Genomic DNA, 7,087 nt, shown 5'->3' on the forward strand with positions numbered 1-7,087 from the left:
GGTCCGTGGGGCAAAAAAGGTTGGGGGCCCCTGGTCTACAGTATATGTGTTAGTATTTCATTTTTTCCACTGTCTTTGTTGTATTATTCTCATTTTATCGTTTTTTTATCAATAACACACAACACCAGGCAATATAAAAGCCTGTCAATGGACATTTTTCTTTCATGTGATGTAAAATGTCATTTCTGAAACCTAGTTTCCTATTAGTGGATTAAAACAGAGGATCGTTGTGTTTCAATGGCAAATGTTCCAGATGCAGAGAGCTTTCTGTTATTTAGAGAACAATTGAGACGCTTGTTTGAATGATACAGGGAATGATCATAGGATGTACAATCGAACTGAGTTTCATGTTTATGGACTACAGTGCACATGCGCTGCCTTTTGCTTTGACTCTCAGTTGTGCATCTTTTTCAGCTAAAGTTCACCTGAAGGCTTGGTGCAGCAGTTTTCCTGCTCAAGATTACCATGGCAACCTCATCCACCATCCCTTCCAGGAGGATTGTTTCAATTTTGTTCACATTTTTCTGTAAAACGGATGTTCTGCTTTACCAAACTGTAAACTCTATCTTTCTGTCTGTCTGCATTTAATAATATATTATAGATGTCGCTGCATCATAGTTTGGTAAATGTCACATTTCTTCACAAATCGATACTGTTTGTCAGTCCACTGGTGTGGGAGTTATTTTTACACATTATTCCAAATTATTGACAACTCTTAAGTGTTGAAAATGGCTAACTCTCTATGACGATGTAATGTTATTGGTTGAACAGATATCCTGGTTTTGGGGTCTCTTGAAAAGTGATGATGTTGGAGTGACAACAGTGACAACAACCCCCCAAGCTGCAACTGGGCCGCCTGCATTAGAAGCCCAGAGATGAAAACAATTAACCAGAATTTGATAGAAATCCCAGTGCTGAGGCTTGCATAATTTTGCTTTTTTTAATTTGAATTAACTTGTATGTAATACCAACAACACTTCACACAACTGTGGACAAAGTTTGACATGGTTAAGTCTTATGACAAGGGTAAAGTTGCCTTCCTTTTCCAGGATCAGATTCTTCTTTGTGTTGCAACGTTGTACATTCCCAAAGAGGACAGAGAAGCATTTTTGTTTTAACCTCAAAAATGCATGTCAGCATGACACCTAATAGAATCACAATATAGCACAGCAGATTTTTGTCTGAACAGGACATAAATACAGTATCGCTGTGAGCAAAGCAATTCTGCCTCAAATGCCAATGGAACCTTTAAGCAGGGCTCCTAAATGACCCTTTAACCTTAAAATATGAGACAGTGCGTAAATGTGAATGGTAAATCTACAGATTTTTTTTTTTAATACAATATTTTTGTTACTGACACGCTTCTGCAACACGCTTTGGATCAAAACACTTTTATCCCCGGAATACCGGTGCTGGAAACAGGAGACTCAGAGGGGATCAAAAACCTTTTCTGTTGCCGGCATTTCCCTCCAGAATGACCTTCCGTTAAATGTTCGGCAAGCCCCCTCTGTGCCCATTTTTAAAACTCGGTTGAAGACACATTTTGACCCAACATGAAACTGACACTGTTCGATTGTTTTCTGGTGTCTACAGCAGGGGTCCCCAACCGCCGGTCCGCGGACCGTACCGGTCCGCCGGGCATTTGGTACCGGGCCGCACAGAAGGAACTTGCCTTAATTCCGTTTTATTTATTTCTGAATACGAAAGATGTTTTATTTTGAAAACTTACCGGATTCTCCGTTACATCCGTCTGTGTCCAGCTTGACACACGTCAAGCCACGCTTCTCCGTAACGTGACCAATTAGGCTAAAAACAAACACCGGAGCTCGCAAAATGAGTAAAAAAACTGCTGGAGATCGCAAATGACGGCGGCCTTAAAAGTACGTTCGAGACAACTGGATTAAAGTTATGGCTGAATACTCTGAGATCGCCACAATAGCACTGTTGCTATTTCCGACATCCTACCTGTGTGAGGCGGGGGTTTTCTGCAGCAACGGCGACTAAAACAAAATTACGAAGTAGACTGGACATGAAACACCAACTTGAGGGGCATGCACTTTGAATTTGCGTTGTATCGTATTTTGAAGGCATTAAACATTACCATAGCGATCAGAGTGTTGCGGCCAGATTAGACGCTCCTTGTGTTTATTATTATATTTCGAAAACACCACAGTTTTCATGCAGCTCATACCATATTATTTTGTTGTATTATTTCCGCCACACCTTAAATGCCGGTCCCTGAAAATATTGTCTGACATAAACCGGTCCGTGGGGCAAAAAAGGTTGGGGGCCCCTGGTCTACAGTATATGTGTTAGTATTTCATTTTTTCCACTGTCTTTGTTGTATTATTCTCATTTTATCGTTTTTTTATCAATAACACACAACACCAGGCAATATAAAAGCCTGTCAATGGACATTTTTCTTTCATGTGATGTAAAATGTCATTTCTGAAACCTAGTTTCCTATTAGTGGATTAAAACAGAGGATCGTTGTGTTTCAATGGCAAATGTTCCAGATGCAGAGAGCTTTCTGTTATTTAGAGAACAATTGAGACGCTTGTTTGAATGATACAGGGAATGATCATAGGATGTACAATCGAACTGAGTTTCATGTTTATGGACTACAGTGCACATGCGCTGCCTTTTGCTTTGACTCTCAGTTGTGCATCTTTTTCAGCTAAAGTTCACCTGAAGGCTTGGTGCAGCAGTTTTCCTGCTCAAGATTACCATGGCAACCTCATCCACCATCCCTTCCAGGAGGATTGTTTCAATTTTGTTCACATTTTTCTGTAAAACGGATGTTCTGCTTTACCAAACTGTAAACTCTATCTTTCTGTCTGTCTGCATTTAATAATATATTATAGATGTCGCTGCATCATAGTTTGGTAAATGTCACATTTCTTCACAAATCGATACTGTTTGTCAGTCCACTGGTGTGGGAGTTATTTTTACACATTATTCCAAATTATTGACAACTCTTAAGTGTTGAAAATGGCTAACTCTCTATGACGATGTAATGTTATTGGTTGAACAGATATCCTGGTTTTGGGGTCTCTTGAAAAGTGATGATGTTGGAGTGACAACAGTGACAACAACCCCCCAAGCTGCACGGATGGATCGAAGAACACACATAGACAAATAACCATTCACACTCATGATCACACCTCGGGACAATTCAGAGTGTTCCATTATCCTGCAAAGCATGTTTTTGGAATGTGGGAGGAAACCGGAGTTTGATGCATTTATACCTGTAAACATTTTGTTTTCCTATTTGAGAGAATAACTGAGGTTGTATACAAATAGTATTGTACTCAGTGGCACAATACTATCTCCGTTATGAAGCTGCATATGCAAATCTGCCTAATCAAATTGCATTAATCGTATTGTTTCACATCAGGCGTTGCTTTATATGTATCTAAAATCATATTGTGTGAATCAAGACTCACATTACAAATATGTTTGTATGAGCATATTCTATACAATTAAAGTCTTTGTGCATGACAGCCCGCTTGATTAAAATTGTTGATCATCATTATGTGGCAAGAACATACTTAAAATATCACTAATTTTTCAGTTTTGTACGTAAAAATAAACACAGGACTGAAGAGATGACATTTATTGATCATTTAATTTAAAGAGTCAGAATCAGAATCATCTTTATTGTCCAAGTATGTAGAACACACAAGGAATTTGTCTACGGTAGTACAGGCTACCATAATATCATCAATAACAAGCAACAAGGACATAACAAATAAGTATGGAAAGGCATTCCGTAATGTAAGGGTACCGTTGTGCGATTGTACCACCAAATTACAGCTGTGAGACAACGCGCAAAAATATCAGGCAGAGCTAAAGTGACCAGTGGTAGAATACAATACTATAACAGTTGTGCAGTTGGTGCAGATAATTATTTCAGCATTTTAAAGTGACTAGTAGCAGTATTTGTAGAGCAAGTTTAAGTGTGCAATTGTACAGAAGTCCTTGAGTGCTTTAAGGTGTCTGTGTGTTGTCTCTCGTAATATGTAATAAAGGAGACGAGGCGTGTTGGATAGAACTCGTGGACTCTTTACTTCAAGCTTGCACCCTCTACCACTAACTACTGTGGCATGCTGGATAATGGAGTTCTTAATGTTATTTTACTCATAACATCACAGTCTGGTCCTGTGGAATAGAGATCAGTGACAATGGTTCAAGTAAGCACAGAGCTGGAGCTACAATGATTATTGCGGTAATGCTGTTCCACAGAGGTGTGCACAATTGCAAAGAGACACTATATATTTAGATTTGGGTGACTGTTTAGGGAGTTAATGGCTAGCGGGAAGAAGCTGTTTGAATGTCTGCTGGATTTGGTGCGCATGGATCGGTAGCGTTGCCTGAGGGGAGTAGCTGGAAAAGGTGGTGGGCAGGGTGTGGGGGGGTCCAGTAGGATTTTCCGTGCCCTTGTCTTGGTTCTTGCGGTGCGCAAGTCCTCAAGAGTGCGTAGGGCGGTGCCAATGATTTTTTTTCTGCAGTCCTAACTGTCCGCTGCAGGCGGATTTTGTCCTTTTCATCACCGTCTTTGATGATACCAATGACTGTGGTGTCGTCTGCGAACTTTGAATTTGACGGCTGGGTGTGTTGAGGTGCAATCGTTTGTGTAGAGGGAGAAGAGCAGTGGAGAGAGGACGCATCCCTGCGGGGCCCCAGTGCTGGTGGTGCGTGTTGACGCATGATGATGATGATGATGATGTCCTTCCCTGCCTCACCTGTTGTGTCCGTCCCATCAGGAAGCTGAGGATCCACTGGCAGACCATAGGGGACACACCGAGCTGGAGAAGTTTGGAGGTGAGGAGTTCCGTGATGATGGTGCTGAAGGCAGAGCTGAAGTCCACAAACAGGATCCTTGCGTAGGTCCCTGTGCTGTCGAGGTGCTCGAGGATGTAGTGCAGCCCTATGCTGACTGCATCCTCCACAGAACTGTTTGCCCAGTAGGCAAACTGAAGAGGGTCCAGCAAGGGTCCAGTGATGTTCTTTAGGTGGTTCAGCACAAGGCGTTCGAAGTACTTTATGACCACAGATGTCAGAGCGACAGGCCTATAGTCGTTCATTTTCGATGTTGCTGGTTTCTTGGGAACTGGGATCGGAGACTGTTTGAAGCAGGATGAGACCTCACACAGTTACAGGGATCTGTTGAAGATGTGTGTGAAGACTGGAGCCAGCTCATCAGCGCAGACTTTCAGGCAGGAGGGGGACACTTTGTCGGGCCAAGCAGATTTCTTGATCTTCTGCTGCTTGAAGAGCCATATCACATCCTGTTGGTGGATTTAAAGGATGGAATTGCATGATCTTTTCAGCCGAGGATATAAGCAATTTTAGCAGAAGTAGCCAACATCATAAGATGATTTAGGAAAATATACATTGTTTTCTTTTTTGGTATGTTTTTTTTCCATCAATAAATGATCATATTGGTTATTTTAATTGGAGAAAGGTGGCGCTCTTTACAGTACACATGGTTTATGGCGCAGAAGAACATGATTCCTAAGGCATAAATATGACTTTAGATCTGTACAGCCAGCATGACCTTTTGCCTCATCAATTTTGCTCTCACACTGGCTGCCAGAATGGGCGGCAGTTGCAGCTACTGCAGCACAACGAACGGTCTCCTGTAAAACCAACACGGTGCAAATGTGTGCATTGTACATTTGAAGGCCCAACTAAGTACAGTGTCGTTTGATTACATACAATTTAATTTCCCGTTATATTTCTAAAATATCCTTTTTTTGGAAAAATGATTTTTGGCAGATGTTTGTTGTCTTGGTAATCTGATGAATTCCAGCAAGGGCAGCCCAGAGCAACATCGAAAGATTGGCAGTGACTCAGAACGTAACGTAGCAACAAGCAGCTTGAAGCTGGTGAGAGTTTGGAAAGTCCCCTTGCCTGTTTTTTTTTCACAATCTGAGGAAAATGTGTAATAAGACATACTGAAGATGTTATTTTGAATTATGAACATAACAAACTCTGACCTAGAAAAATAGTCCTTCCATTGCACACATAAAACCAGCTCTGTAGGCCAATTTAAAAAGCAAACAGCATGCATTAATTAACCTTCCCATCCAAAAATGTTTTCACTGTGGTGATTTAAGCATCATGAAAATGTTTTTGCAGCATCGTCAACTTGTCATTTGATGCGAAGCTTGAGGTCGTAGTGCAGGATTAAGAGCTGGAGTAAAACAGTTTGCTTGATAGGTTTGACATCTTGAGTAACTTGAGTCAGAAATGTTGACTGCTTGTTTGAGCAGTCCACGGTTTACAAAATAACGGCTAGGACAAATATCTGTGATTGTAAATGTTGTCATTATTGTTTGGTTCAGACCAAACCGATTAGTGTTTTTGGATTCCAAAAATGCAGGCGCAGACAAAGTGCAATAAGAAAAATATTTACCGACAAAGTATAAACTGAAATTGGTAGTTTGTCATGTCCTTATATACATGGCAAGGCCTGATTGGGAAACGCGGCGCAGGTGCGCCTGCTGGAGGGACACGCCCGTCACTCCAGCTGAAGCTGAAACACAATCAAGACAGAACATGGCAATTATCATGCAAATGTTGCCTTCGTTTGCTTTTACGGAGCACACAGTTACCTTTTCTGAATTTATTTAATTTGTAATTACAGACAAACAAATAGTTCTGCTCTTGTCAGAGATATTAATTGTTTGAACACCATGTGGCAGAACTGAGGCTAAGGGCGCCATTTTGCTGTTGCCCGAGCGCTTGACGTTAAAATGGGCTCATCTTCATTTTGGTGCCAGGGTAAATCTAATTTCGTGTATTTGGGACTGCAGTGTGCCTCAGTGGGCGTTCCAGCGCACAAAGCTGTCTCGCTCTTAACCAAAGCCGAACATATATATATATAATAAAAAAATAATCCTCGTCTCACCCCCCTCGGGTGGTGTCCATCCCTCATTCAGCTCGGGTCCTCTACCAGAGGCCAGGAAGCTTGAGGGTTCTGCGCAGTATCCTTGCTGTTCCCAGCACTGCACATTTCTGGACTGAGATGTCCAATGTTGTCCCCGGGATCTGTTGCAACCACTCATCTAGTTTGGGGGTC

Source organism: Hippocampus comes, unplaced genomic scaffold (genome assembly GCF_001891065.2).
Source record: "Hippocampus comes isolate QL1 unplaced genomic scaffold, H_comes_QL1_v1.1 scaffold36, whole genome shotgun sequence".
In the NCBI taxonomy this organism is placed as follows: domain Eukaryota; kingdom Metazoa; phylum Chordata; class Actinopteri; order Syngnathiformes; family Syngnathidae; genus Hippocampus; species Hippocampus comes.